General features: G+C 40.0%; 1 protein-coding gene across 5 annotated transcripts in view; it reads left to right on the top strand.

Annotated features, from left to right (window-relative positions):
- The window catches only part of LOC121449734 (amine sulfotransferase-like), a 53864-nt gene that overhangs the window by 5421 nt on the left and 33310 nt on the right, over nt 1–15133 (top strand). The window contains exon 1 of one of the 5 annotated variants that reach the window (XM_041654390.1): nt 14665–14717. The exons of the other annotated variants lie outside the window; for them this stretch is intronic. The gene's annotated coding sequence lies outside the window, so the exon portion shown is untranslated. Of the gene's footprint in view, nt 1–14664; nt 14718–15133 lie in introns of those variants that run through there. 5 annotated transcript variants of the gene reach the window in all.

Here is a 15133-nt window from a genome sequence, read left to right as displayed (position 1 = left end):
AGATGACAGAGATAACTGGCTGCATGAGCAATCACCCAAAGTCTCATTTGCAATGTTGAAGCAACCAGATTTGGCTAAGGCCTAGAGTAATTGACAGACAATTTTCAGAGGCAGGAAAATTTTTAAAAACATCTTACCCTGTCTTGGTAAGATTTGATGGTGTTTTTTCTTGTATCCTGATGTCCAGTCTGGACATCTAGCACTTTGTCAGTACTCAAGTAATGGACAGTTTTTTGCCCAAAGGCCAGTTGTGCCAAGAATAAAACCACCTCTAGGTGAAGTGTCTTAATGTTCAATTCTCTCTCGGGCAGAGATTGGCTCTACCAGGAGCAATCATGTCTCACATCAACAGAATCCTTTTTAAATGCCATGTTCTACAGAACTTAGAGTTTGAAGGTTACCTATCTATGCAAAATACAATCTCTATGTATCTAAAAAAGCAGATTAGTCTGACTAAAAGTAAAACAAACATGAGTGACTATTGACCTATAATACTTAATAGCTGTATAACTTAAACATTAAGACTTTCTATCAGAATACTAAACAATCTTTAAACAACTGTTCACTAAAGTGGGAGGGAAGTGGGACGAGGGAAAGAAGTGGAAATTTTGAATGGTATTATTTATAAAGTAATAAAACAGAAGACAATGACCTCAAAATATGAGTAATGTATAAATATCTTGGTCAAAAATAGAAATATATAATGCAATATGATAGATATATCCTAAAATTGTATCAATATACAAAATGTCTTAAATAGCGGTAGAAACATGCATGCATACAAAATAAAAAATAACTTTGTATAGGTGTACAAATATTGTAAATAAAAATAGGAGCCTATTCAATATAACAAATATCATTTAAACTTGTACCAATATACAAAAAAAAAATCTATACCAATGTAAATTGGCCATAAATAATAGCTCGCAAATATTCACTCTATTAATCACCACTATTATTGTTAGTGTGAATAAGTTCACACTAAATTACCTATTATGTCATTCAGTTTTCCCTCTTTTTTGATCTGTGGACTTACCTAATTTTCACCCCACCCCTAACCCTATATGAGTAATAATCAGCCCCTAAATGGTGTCTCTATCCATGAGGACAAACTTTGTTGGGAGAGGAAAGATGGTCTTTTAGAATTACTTCCTTCTGTCATTGGGGTGATGTCTTTTTCCGGTAATAGTAAAACTATGTTTAAGTTTCAAGATTGCTGTTTTGTATAGTAGCATATGGTCTCTGAGTAGTTGACAGAAGTTTTTGAAGTTCTTGTTTGAAGTTCAGACCAGAACGATGTAACAAGGTGCACCATTTCCACAGCTGGTACCAAAAAACGGGTCTCGTAGTAACGCTACCAACAACATGACATCATACTAACCAGATGGAGTCATTGTTTGGGTCCCCATCTTCTTCTTAGAAGCTTCAAGGATTATTGCAGGAAAATTTACTGTTCATTGTTGAAAACTTAAACATTATTCGATGAAAGATACAATATAAACAAGATTGGCATGGAGAAAAGTAAAATATTTCCTTAAAATCTATCTTTTTTCTATCACATACCAGATAGCTCCTGACATGAGGCAGAAATTCTGAATTTTTCTTTTAACAATATACTGGAATTTGGAGAATGATATAGCCATCATCCAACTACAAAGCCAGCTCTGATTTTAAGTAGAGATGTACACCACATGTCCAGATAATAAAAGAATTAATTTATTATGTATATTGTGTTTGTCTGAAGGCCAGAAGAGGGCACCAGATGGTTGAGAGCCAATGTGTAGTTGTTGGGAATTGATCTCAGAACTTCTATAAGAAAAGTCAGTGCTCTTAACCACTGAGCCATCTCTATAGCCCCAGATAATTAAATTTAACCCTGGAGAAAATACAGCCCCATAAGTCAGATTTCCATTTGTTTGTTGATTCCTTCTGGATAGGTATCATTTTGTCTTTAGGCATCTAGATATCCAAGGTGTCTCAATTCATTGAAGATGAGAATTTTTTTCCTGGAAAGAGAAGAACAGAACCCTGCCCCAACCCTTAAGAGGTTTTCTTACAACCTGTATGATTGTCACCTCTGTGAATGAGCTGTTATTTCTATTTCTCAAGAGGCTTCTCTTTTTCAAACTGAATTTTTACTAATTTTGACAGTATCCATAGTTTTTCTTGTGAAAACAAGAGCAAAACCCCTTCTATTAGTATAATCAAGAGTTAATGAACTCCTGGTTGTTATTAGTCTTTTTATAACATTTTAGATCTTACCTTTTATAAGGCAATTACAATGAATTGAATGGAGTAGGTGTAATAATTGCTATTGGCCATCAGGTGTGGCAGTTGCAGCCACATGGCTGAGAGACACTAGCAGTAGAGAACAGCATGTATTCCTTTCTTAGGTAATTAAAAATATGCTTTGTTTAACAAATTAAGAGCAGTTAACAAGGCAATCAAATAATTTTGAGAGTTGGGACCCAGGATGAAGACCCAAAGTTTTCCATCAGTATGAGTGGCAGACTGTTTGTATCACAGGGATAGCAGGCAGCAATTTATTGGCTGGCATGTAATACACATAGGGGCAGCATGTGGGTCACTAGCTGGGGATGACTGAACTGCAGCCTGCTGCATCTGAGGGCTGGCTAAAGCTGCAGGCAGGAGAATCAGTACCCAATGTGCCATGCAACTGGTGGAACAATCCCAAAGTGTGGACTGGGCCCCTCCTTCAGGCACCAGATGCTGGTGGAAAACAGAAAACAATCCCACACTGGTTCAGAATTACGTATAATAAAGGTTATTTATTTAGGGAAGACACAGAGATCACTGTCCTAGATCACACTCCTCAGCATGAATGGGGAACAAGAATCAAATCTAGCACCCAGAAGGAAGAACCAAAAAGCAAGAGAGAGCTCACAGTTTAAAGCTGTATTTATACTATAAGAGATTATGGGCAAGTAGGGTGGTATCTTAAAGGCAATTCATTGAAGGAGCTGGAGGAGCTCTCACGGGAGAACAACCATAGACAATGGGCCTGAGCCCTACTATAATTTGAAAAGTCTGTGGTAGTTAACAATTCTACACTTTTTTTCTGTCCCCTTTACCATACAATATAATTTACCCCACCCAAAGCAGAGAAGTGTGTCACAAGTCCTGCTTTATTATTACCTTTAGCTTTATTACTTAAAAACAGGATCTCCCTTTTAACCTCGAGCTCACTGAGTTTTGTCTTTCAGATAAACTTGTGGCCAGCAAGTCCCAGAACTCTTGTGGCTCTGTTCTTCATAGAACTGGAATTAACACACCCAGTCATACCATTTTTTTTTTTTACATAATGCTGAGTATCCCAAACTTAAATCCTTATGCTTGTGCAGCAAGTGCCTTTACCCACTGAGTCATCCCCTAACCTTGTTTACACATTCCTTGGGAGATTGGGAAAAAAATGTACTCATGCATGTATTAAGACATTATAACAAAAATCAATATGGGATGAAAGGAGACTAAAGAGACGAATGGGCAGAAATGAAAGCCAGTATAGATGTTCCTCGGTGCAAGAGAGAATGGAGGCTCAGGGGCCTGCAGCTACTCTCAAAATGTGCTAGGCTGACAGTGTATCTGACACACCCACCTTCCTGGAAAACAGAGCCCAGTGACACAGTGCACTGTGGAGTTCCAGGGTTTTCTGTGACTCTGTTTTATTCTGGATACTGAGAATCAAAAGAATTGCATGTTGGGACATAGAAATAAAGCTCATTTGAACAGCATGTGCCTCATATGCATGAGGCTTGCTTTGGTTCACTATACCTGCAACACACACCAAGGTGCAGAGCATAAGGGACAACAGAATGCCCAACCCTCAGTGGAGAATACAGACTGTGCACCCTCCTGCAAAGGCTCAGGGAACATTGCAGAGGAGGAGGCAGAAAGTGTATCAGAGCCAGTGGCAGTGGATGGTAAGAAATGGTGTCTTCTGGAAACAGCCGTGCAGTTGTGCATGTGAATTCACATTGGTTGTGACACCATACACAAGATCTGTGCAAGTCTAAGGCAGACTGGATCCCAAGATGGAGGCACTGGGCAGGACGTTCCAGCTTACACCATGGAGCTATTTGCTACTGTAGCTGCTGAGAGAGGAAGGTCAGTTTTCTCTAAAAGTAATGCTGGTAAATTAATTATAAACCAGTAGAAGACCACAAACCCAATAATATTTGGGCAGTATACATTAACCTTGTTTGGTAAAGGAAATAAAAAGAAAAAACAAAAGTTGGGTGAGAGAGGAATGAGAAGAGTTTACACCGGGTGGCTGAATATTATTAAACACATAATACAAAATTTTCCAAAAGAAGCTGGGCAGTGGCGGGGTAGGCGCTTTGTCTGCGAGCTGCCCAACCAGCATGGAGGCCTGATCTTTCGGCGCCAGGAGACCCAGCATTGGGGTGAGTTTCTGGCCCACGGCGCCAGCCTGGGACGGGGAGCTCGGGGGTTTCTTGGCCCCCTGTCCTGCTTGGGCTCTCTGCTGCCTCTTTCTTCCTGGCCCACCCAGCTTCTGTCCAGAGCCCTCCCCACTTCGCCCCCACTGCCCTCTTTTGGCGCGTGGCATCGCCCAGCGCAGCCTATCTGGGCGCTGGGTCCGAGTACCCGGGGCTCCCGGGCGGGCAGCAGTTCCTTTGTTTCTGTGGCCTGCCTGCACCAAGCGGGGTAGGCGCTTTGTCTGCGAGCTGCCCAACCAGCACGGAGGCCTGATCTTTCGGCGCCAGGAGACCCAGCATTGGGGTGAGTTTCTGGCCCACGGCGCCAGCCTGGGACGGGGAGCTCGGGGGTTTCTTGGCCCCCTGTCCTGCTTGGGCTCTCTGCAGGGCCTCTACTCCCCGGGTGCTGCCTCTTTCTTCCTGGCCCACCCAGCTTCCGTCCAGAGCCCTCCCCACTTCGCCCCCACTGCCCTCTTTTGGCGCGTGGCATCGCCCAGCCTATCTGGGCGCTGAGTCCGAGTACCCGGGGCTCCCGGGGGGCAGCAGTTCCTTTGTTTCTGTGGCCTGCCTGCACCAAGCGGGGTAGGCGCTATGTCTGCGAGCTGCCCAACCAGCACGGAGGCCTGATCTTTCGGCGCCAGGAGACCCAGCATTGGGAGAGCCAACATTGGGGAGAGACAGCGTTTGGAAGGCAAGGAGACCTAATCCGGTAAAAGAAGATCCATAGGGAGCATTTGAAAGAAGAGATGGGCCGACGTCAAGGCAAGAATTCGCCCAACAAGCTGAAAAGCAACATGAAGCTACCAGAAACAAGCGACCACTCAACGGGAGGACAAGAACCCCTTAATCAAGAGGAAGGAGAAAAGATTGACTTCATGAAAGTGATTGACACCCTTAAACAGCATGTAAAAAACGCCCTTATAGAAATGGATGAGAAATATAACAGAAAGTTTGAAGAATTGAATAAATCAGTGAATGATACCCTAGAAAACCAAGGAAAAACAATCAAACAGATAATGGAAACAGTTCAAGACCTGAAAACTGAAATGGAGGCAAAGAAGAAAACACAAACAGAGGGCCGTCTGGACATGGAAAATCTAGGTAAACGAATAGAGACCACAGAAACAAGCATAACCAGCAGAATACAAGAGATAGAAGAAAGACTCTCGGATTCTGAAGATACCATAGAGAAAATAAACACACTGATCAAAGAAAACAGCAAGTCCAACAAACTCTCATCACAAAACATTCAGGAAATATGGGACACAATAAAAAGACCAAACCTAAGAATAATAGGAGTAGAAGAAGGAGAAGAAGGGCAGCTCAATGGTCCAGAAAATCTATTTAATAAAATTATAGAAGAAAACTTTCCCAACCTAAGGAAAGATTTTCCTATGAAGGTGCAAGAAGCATACAGAACACCGAATAGGCTGGATCAAAAAAAAACATCCCCTCGCCATATAATTATCAAAACACAAAGCATACAGAATAAGGAAAGAATATTAAGAGCTGCAAAGGAAAAAGGCCAAATTACTTATAAAGGTAAACTTATCAGACTTACACCTGACTTCTCCATGGAAACCATGAAAGCCAGAAGGTCCTGGATAGATGTACTGCAGAAACTGAGAGACCATGGGTGCAAGCCCAGATTACTATACCCAGCCAAGCTTTCATTCACTATAAATGGAGAAAATAAAATTTTCCAGGATAAAAACAAATTTAAACAATACGCAGCCACAAATCCAGCCTTACAGAAAGTAATTGAAGGAAAATCACCAACCAAGGAGTCCAACAATGACCACAATAACTCAGACATCTAGAGACCCTTCACCAACACAAAACAAAGAAGGGAAACACACAAACTCTACGACTAAAAAAAAATGACCGGAGTTAACAACCACTGGTCATTAATATCAATTAATGTCAATAGACTCAACTCACCTATAAAAAGGCACAGGCTAAGAGATTGGATAAGAAAACAGGATCCAACATTCTGCTGTTTACAAGAAACACACCTCAACCACAAAGACAGGCACCTACTCAGAGTAAAGGGCTGGGAAAAGGCCTATCAAGCAAATGGACCTAAGAAACAGGCAGGTGTGGCCATACTAATCTCTAACAAAGTTGACTTTAAACTTAAATCAATCAGAAGAGATGGAGAGGGGCATTTTATACTCATAACAGGAACAGTTCATCAGGATGAAGTCTCAATCCTGAACATCTATGCCCCTAATATAAAAGCACCCACGTACATAAAAGAAACATTGCTAAAATTCAAGGCAGCCATCAAACCGCACACACTAATAGTCGGAGACTTCAACACTCCTCTCTCACCAATGGACAGGTCAATCAGACAGGAACCTAACAGAGAAATAAGAGAATTAGTGGAGGTAATGAATCAAATGGACTTAACAGACATCTATAGAACATTCCATCCAAATAGGAAAGAATATACCTTCTTCTCTGCAGCTCATGGAACCTTCTCGAAAATCGACCACATAGTCGGTAACAAAGCAAACATCCACAGTTACAAAAAAATATTAGTAACCACCTGTGTCTTATCAGATCACCATGGATTAAAGTTAGAATTCAACAATAATGCTACCCCCAGAAAGCATACAAAGTCATGGAAACTGAACAGTCAACTATTGAACCATAGCTGGATTAAGGAAGAAATAAAGAAAGAAATTAAAGTCTTCCTGGAATTCAATGAAAATAAAGAAACAACATACTCAAACTTATGGGACACTATGAAAGCAGTCCTAAGAGGAAAGTTCATAGCACTAAGTGCCCACTTAAAGAAAACAGAGAAAGCTCACATTGGAGACTTAACAGCCCACCTGAAAGCTCTAGAAAAAAAAGAAGCAGACTCACCTAGGAGGAGTAGAAGACTGGAAATAATCAAAATGAGGGCTGAAATCAACAAAATAGAAACACAGAAAACAATACAAAAAATCAATGAAACAAAAAGCTGGTTCCTGGAGAAAATCAACAAGATTGACAAACCACTATCCAAGCTAATCAAACGGCAGAGAGAGAATTTGCAAATTAATAAGATCAGAAATGAAAAGGGGGACATAACCACAGACACAGAGGAAATTCAGAGAATCATTAGATCTTACTACAAAAGCCTATATGCCACAAAATTGGAAAATGTAAAGGAAATGGATACTTTTTTAGATAAATATCATATACCAAAGTTAAATCAGGACCTGGTGAACAATCTAAATAGACCCGTTAGTCGCGAAGAATTAGAAGAGGTTATCAAAAACCTCCCTACCAAAAAAAGCCCAGGACCAGATGGTTTCAATGCGGAATTCTACCAGATCTTCCAAGAAGATCTAATACCTATACTCCTTAATGTATTCCACAAGATAGAAACAGAAGGGTCATTACCAAACTCCTTTTATGAAGCCACAATTACTCTGATACCAAAACCACTCAAAGACTCAACCAGGAAAGAGAACTACAGGCCAATCTCACTCATGAATATCGACGCAAAAATCCTCAACAAAATACTGGCAAATCGAATCCAAGAACACATCCGAAAAATTATCCATTATGATCAAGTAGGCTTCATTCCTGAGATGCAGGGCTGGTTCAACATACGAAAATCTATCAATGTAATCCAGCATATAAATAAACTGAAAGAAAAAAACCATATGATCATTTCATTAGATGCTGAAAAAGCATTTGGCAAAATTCAACATCCATTTATGTTAAAAGTCTTGGAGAGATTAGGGATACAAGGGTCATACCTAAATATAATAAAAGCTATATACAGCAAGCCGACAGCTAACATCAAATTAAACGGAGAGAAACTCAAAGCCATCCCACTTAACTCAGGAACACGACAAGGCTGTCCACTCTCCCCATACCTCTTCAATATAGTGCTTGAAGTTCTAGCAATAGCAATAAGACAACATAATGGAATCAAGGGGATTCGAATTGGAAAGGAAGAAGTTAAACTTTCGTTATTTGCAGATGATATGATAGTGTACATAAGCGACCCCAAAAACTCCACCAAAGAACTCCTACAACTGATAAATAGCTTTAGTAATGTGGCAGGATACAAGATCAACTCCAAAAAATCAGTCGCCCTCTTATACACAAAGGATATAGAAGCAGAGAGGGAAATCAGAGAAGCTTCACCATTCACAATAGCCAAAAACAGCATAAAATATCTTGGGGTACATCTAACCAAGGAAGTGAAAGATCTATTTGACAAGAACTTTAAGGCATTGAAGAAAGAAATTGAAGAGGATACCAAAAAATGGATGGACCTCCCTTGCTCTTGGATTGGGAGGATCAACATAGTAAAAATGGCAATTCTACCAAAGGCTATTTATAGATTCAATGCAATCCCCATCAAGATCCCATCAAAATTCTTCACAGATCTGGAGAGGACAATAATCAACTTTATATGGAAAAACAAAAAACCCAGGATAGCCAAAACAATCCTATACAATAAAGGATCTTCTGGAGGCATTACCATCCCTGACTTCAAACTCTATTACAGAGCTACAGTAATGAAAACAGTGTGGTACTGGCATAAAAACAGAGAAGTCGACCAATGGAATCGTATAGAAGACCCGGATTTTATCCCACAAACCTATGAACACCTGATTTTCGATAAAGGAGCTAAAAGTATAAAATGGAAGAAAGAAAGCATCTTCAACAAATGGTGCTGGCACAACTGGATGTCATCTTGTAGAAGAATGAAAATAGACCCTTATCTATCACCGTGCACAAAACTCAAGTCCAAATGGATTAAAGACCTCAATATCAGCCCGAACACACTGAACCTGATAGAAGAGAAAGTGGGAAGTACCCTACAGGAGCTGGGCACAGGAGATCGCTTCCTATGTATAACCCCAGAAGCACAGACATTAAGGGCAACATTGAATAAATGGGACCTACTTAAACTGAGAAGCTTCTGTAAAGCAAAGGACATAGTCAATAAGACACAAAGGCAACCTACTGATTGGGAGAAGATCTTCACCAACCCCACAACAGACAAAGGTCTGATCTCCAAAATATATAAAGAACTCAAGAAACTAGACTTTAAAATGCTAATTAACCCAATTAAAAAATGGGGCACTGAACTGAACAGAGAATTCTCAGCAGAGGAAGTTCAAATGGCCAAAAGACACTTAAAGTCGTGCTCAACTTCCTTAGCAATCAGGGAAATGCAAATCAAAACAACTTTGAGATATCATCTTACACCTGTCAGAATGGCTAAAGTCAAAAACACCAAGGATAACCTTTGCTGGAGAGGCTGTGGAGGAACGGGTACCCTCATCCATTGCTGGTGGGAATGCCATCTTGTGCAACCACTGTGGAAGTCAGTGTTTCGGTTTCTCAGGAAATTCGGGATCAACTTACCCCTGGACCCAGCAATACCACTCCTGGGAATATACCCAAGAGATGCTCTATCATATGACAAAAGCATTTGTTCAACTATGTTCATAGCAGTATTATTTGTAATAGCCAGAACCTGGAAACAACCTAGATGCCCTTCAATGGAAGAATGGATGAAGAAAGTATGGAATATATACACGCTAGAGTACTACGCTGTGGTAAAAAACAATGACTTCTCGAATTTTGCAGGCAAATGGATGGAAATAGAAAACACTATCCTGAGTGAGGTGTCCCAGACCCAAAAAGATGAACATGGGATGTACTCGCTCATAATTGGTTTCTAGCCATAAATTAGGGCCACGGAGTCTACAATAGGTGAACCTAAAGAAGCTAAGTAAGAAGGTGAACCCAAGGAAAAACATATAGTTATCCTCTTGGCTAAGGGAAGTAGACCCAATTGCCGGGGAGAAAATTAGGATCTTGGGGGTGGGGTGGGATGGGGGTAAGGGGAGATGGGGAGAGAAAAGGTAGAAGGGAAGGAGGGGGGATTTGGGGAATCAGGAGAATTGGGATAAAGGAAAGGTGGATAGGGGAGCACGGAACCACAATTCTTAGTTAAGGGAACCACTTTAGGGTGAGCAAGAGATTTGACCCTAGAGGGGCTCCCAAGTGCCCAACATGAGGTTCCCAGTTAGTTCCTTGGGTAGCTGAGGATTGGGAACCTGAAATGACCCTATCCGAGAGCAATACTGACGAATATCTTGCATATCATCATAGAACCTTCATCTGGTGATGGATGGAGACAGAGACAGAGACCCACACTGGAGCACTGGACTGAGCTCCCAAGGTCCCAATGAGGAGCAGAAGGAGGGAGAACATGAGCAAAGAAGTCGGGACCACGAGGCGTGCACCCACCCACTGAGACAGTGGAGCTGATCTACTGGGAGCTCACCAAGGCCAGCTGGACTGTGACCGAAAAAGCATGGGATAAAACCGGACTCTCTGAACATGGCGAACAATGAGGGCTGATGAGACGCCAAGGACAATGGCACGGGGTTTTGATCCTACTTAATGTGCTGGCTTTGTGGAAGCCTAGCCAGTTTGGATGTTCACCTTCCTAGATATGGACGGAGGGGGGAGGACCTAGGACTTACCACAGGGCAGGGAACCTGGACTGCTCTGTGGACTGGAGAGGGAGGGGGAGAGGAGTGGGGGGAGGGGTACAAGGGTGGGAGGAGGGGGAGAAGGGTGGGAGGAGGGGGAGGGAAATGGGAGGCTGGGAGGAGGTGGAAACTTGTTTTTTGTTTATTTTTTTTTCTTCTTTTCTTAATAAAAAAAATTATTAAAAAAAAAAAAAAAAAAAGAAGCTGGGCAGTGGTGGTGCACACCTTTAATCCCAGCACTCGGCGAATAGAGGCATGCAGATATCTGTGAGTTTAAGACCATCCTGGTCTACAAGAGCTAGTTCCAGGACAGGTTCCAAAGCTACAGAGAAACCATGGCTTGAAAAGTCAAAACAAATAAATAGATAAATAAATAAATGAAATGAAAAATGTCAAATTCTGCAAAACAATAATAAAAGTTAGATAATTTCATTTGAGCCATGGTAAATTAGAGACCATTGTGCATAAGCTAAATATGTCATTTCAAATCACGAGGCTGTTATTCATAAACTTGTTGCAAAGTCAGTGTGGGTAAAAATCGATTAGTTTACATATCTATCAACAATAAAACTAATATTTCTGAGAAATAAAAAGATTGAAATTGAATAAAATTCCCATAAAGGATACAGAATCATCACATACTATTATATAATATTCCTTAATAGACCTAAGCAATACAAGCAAATTGGATAATTTAATTGAAAACATTGATACAATGTCTTAATTTCTGTGAAATATTTTAAGTTATATCCATAAATATGGCAAAATAGAAATTTCAGTGTATAGCTTAATACTTTATTCAGATTACTTTTATTGTTACTTATTCATGCTTTTAGTCTTATGTTCTATTGGGTGGTTTATTTATCTTACTAATTTAAAGAAATGTAAAAGGAATAACAATCATTGATAGTTGTGTGTTGGATAAAACCTTTTATTTTTTTTAAGGCAGAGTCTGACTTTGTAGCCTTAACTGACTGGGATCTTGTGATGTAGGTCAGGCTGGCCTCGCACTCATAGAGATTCACCTGCCTCTGCTTCTTAAGTGGTGGCATTAAATGTACACATTGCAATGTCCAGCTAACCTTTCTTATCTTTATATACTTCCAAATTCAATGAAAGATATTTGAGAGAAAAGCAATTTTGTTCATGTTTTCACCATCATTAAATCAACAATTGTTTGTGTTTTATTCCAACAGTATGTGTCCCACCCCTATGCGTGTATGCATATGGTTTATCTTGTTCCTTCTATATATAACTTCCAAATTCTATATATAAATTTCAAATGTCTCATAGTGTAGGAGGAAGTCACTTGGCCATTTGTTGTTTCCTGACTGCCCAGACCCCAGAAATAATCACATAGAAACTATATTAATTAAATCACTGTTTTGCCCATTAGATCTAGCCTCTTATTGACTAACTCTTAGATAATAATTTAATCCATTTCTATTAATCCGTGTGTCATTATGTGACAGTGGCTTCCCGGCAAAGTTTCTGCATATCTGACTCTGGCATCAGCTCAATAGCTTCTCCTAAATCCACCCTTCTTTTTCCTAACATTCATTCCAATCCTTCTTGCCTACCTCTACTCTTCCGAGCCATAGGTTCAAAGAAGTTCTTTATTCATCAACCAATAAAAGCAACACATTATAGGCTCCAAAACCACAGAGAAACCCTGTCTCAAAAAAAAAACAAAAAATAAAATAAAATAAAAGCAACACATGGACAGAAGGACCTCCCATGCAATTTCCCCTTCTGTTTAAACAAAAAGGAAGGCTTTAACTTTAACATAGTAATATTACATATAACAAAGCAGTTATCAAGCAAGAATTACAGTTACAATATTTATATATGCTTCATCTTTTATCATAACTAAGAAAAACTATAATAATAATTATCTATTCCTCAACTCCATCAAAGTCTCCAGAAGGATACAAAATTAACAAAGTAAACAGGAAGTACATTGTAAGTAACTTCCAAAACTCTAGAATTCACAGAGACATCTTGCTGCCTAGGCAGTCACCCAAAGTTCTTCTGTACTGTGGGGGCATCCATCTTAAGCCTAGAGGCCCATAGTATCCGGAAGACTTTTCCATGAACCAGGAAATTTTAAAGGCAGGTTTGCCTATCTTGGCAGTTTGTTATATTTTTCTGTATCCTGAAGAATGTCTAGCACACTCTTTCATGAAGCAGGAACCCTGAAAAACCAACTTACCTTTAGGCAAGTTTAGCAGTCATTTCTCTGTGGGTCCTGCATATCCATTTTAGCAGTCCAGGCAGGATCAGTTTCTTGCCTAAATGAATAAAAAACTTCATAAGGAGCCTCTGTGACTCCAATCTTTCTCTTGATGTAGCTTGTGTTGCCAGGAGCAGATGTGTCTTATTGTCATGAGAAGTCCTAAGTTATTAAAATATTTAAATAACATATTCTGAAGGTCTCTGAAAAATTTGAAGAATACCTGTGTAACTGAAATACATATCTTTACATCTAGAAAATTTAACTAACATAACTACAAGCTTGACTATTATAGATGATTATCTATTAACTTATATTTTTAAATATGCATTACATTTTTAGATGATCTACACAATCACAATACCTTAAGCAAGAGCAGAAATACACACACACACACACACACACACACACACACACACATAACAACATTGACCTTAAGTTGGTGTCAGTAAACCAAGATCCATACCAATACAAACCTCTATTGCATCATAGGACCCTGAAAGCATTCAGCTCAGTGACAATTAGTGTCTAGTGTCACACAGTCAGAAATGCTTAGCTCGGCTGCTCCTTTGAGTAAGCCATTTACTATACCGATTTCCACACTTGGCACTGTAGGGCCCTCACAAATTGGATTATTTTGCAAACACTGCTTCAGTTTGCAACACTGAGCACGTAGGAATCGCCTTGATTAAATTACCCCCAGATTATGTCCTGTTCCCTTATCAGGGAAAGTTTTACATTCAACAGATTAAGAATCTCTTCTGGGGTCAAATTCTGTGTTTTGTGGGAACATGAGAGTCATTATTAAATTACTCAATAGCAGTTTATGTAAGAAACAAAAGACAGAACAATGGATTAAGAGATGAGAGAAGATGGTAGGACAGAACTGGAGCGAAAGCCCACTACTGTAGAAAATAAAATGCAGGTTATCTACTAATAAGAAACAGACAGGATTGGGAAGCATTGCTAAGAAAGGGCACTTTGAGAATTTGAAAATGAATGTATTTACTCAGCAAGGTTAAAAAAAAACGCAGAATCCTCTGTTACTATACACTGTTTCTAACAGAAGAGATGGGCTTTATGCACAACAGGAGAGCCTCATGGGACACTGAAGATAAAACCTTAGGGTATGGAACCAGGCCCAGAATCCCAGACAGGCTAGATCACCTTTTATTCAAAGAGGTCATCAAAGCACATTGCAGCTATCGCTTTCAAGTACATCCTACATTTACTTGGGGATGTCAGTAACTGAGTAAATATGAACTTTGTTTTCCTGTGGTTATTTGTGGTTCCTGGAGGAACATGATAGGTTTCTATAAAAGTCAACTTTTACCCAACTTATCAAGGCTGAAATACCCATGCCTTCCCTAGTTCACTATGCACCTGCCAAAACAAACTCTGTCAAGGTTATTTGTACCTCAGCAAGCCCTTGATCCCTGTCATTCTTATCACTTGAGCTGACTTGATTTTATTTCTTCAACTAATCTGGAGCCGTGAGTAAAGGTAAATGGCATCTCTCAAGCCTCATTTTCTCTTCTGCATGCCTTATTTATTCATTTCTTTCGAATTTTCTGTCTTTCTCCTTTCCTTGGAATTAAATGATAGTAAGGAAATACAGACCACTTTACAAAACGAATATCAAGGCTCTATATGAATTTTTAACGCATTTTTGTTACTTTAAAAAATATCAATCCAAATTCCCATTTCCTCTCCTCTTCCCCCTCCCCTCCCGCCACCTCCACAAACTCTACCCCCAACCACCTCCAATCTTAAGAGAGGACAAGGCACCCTGCCATGTGGAAAGTTCAAGGCCCTCCCCACTACTAGGTTGAGAAAGGAATACATCCAAAGAGAATAGGATATCAAAAATCCAGTACTTGCAGTAGAGAAAAATCCCAATGCCATTGCCATTGCCGACA

Source organism: Microtus oregoni, unplaced genomic scaffold (genome assembly GCF_018167655.1).
Source record: "Microtus oregoni isolate MIOR12 unplaced genomic scaffold, Mior012 000006F_ref0000085, whole genome shotgun sequence".
In the NCBI taxonomy this organism is placed as follows: Eukaryota; Metazoa; Chordata; class Mammalia; order Rodentia; family Cricetidae; genus Microtus; species Microtus oregoni.
Note: the sequence above shows the minus strand (reverse complement) of the source record. Positions and strands in the feature narration are given on the sequence as shown.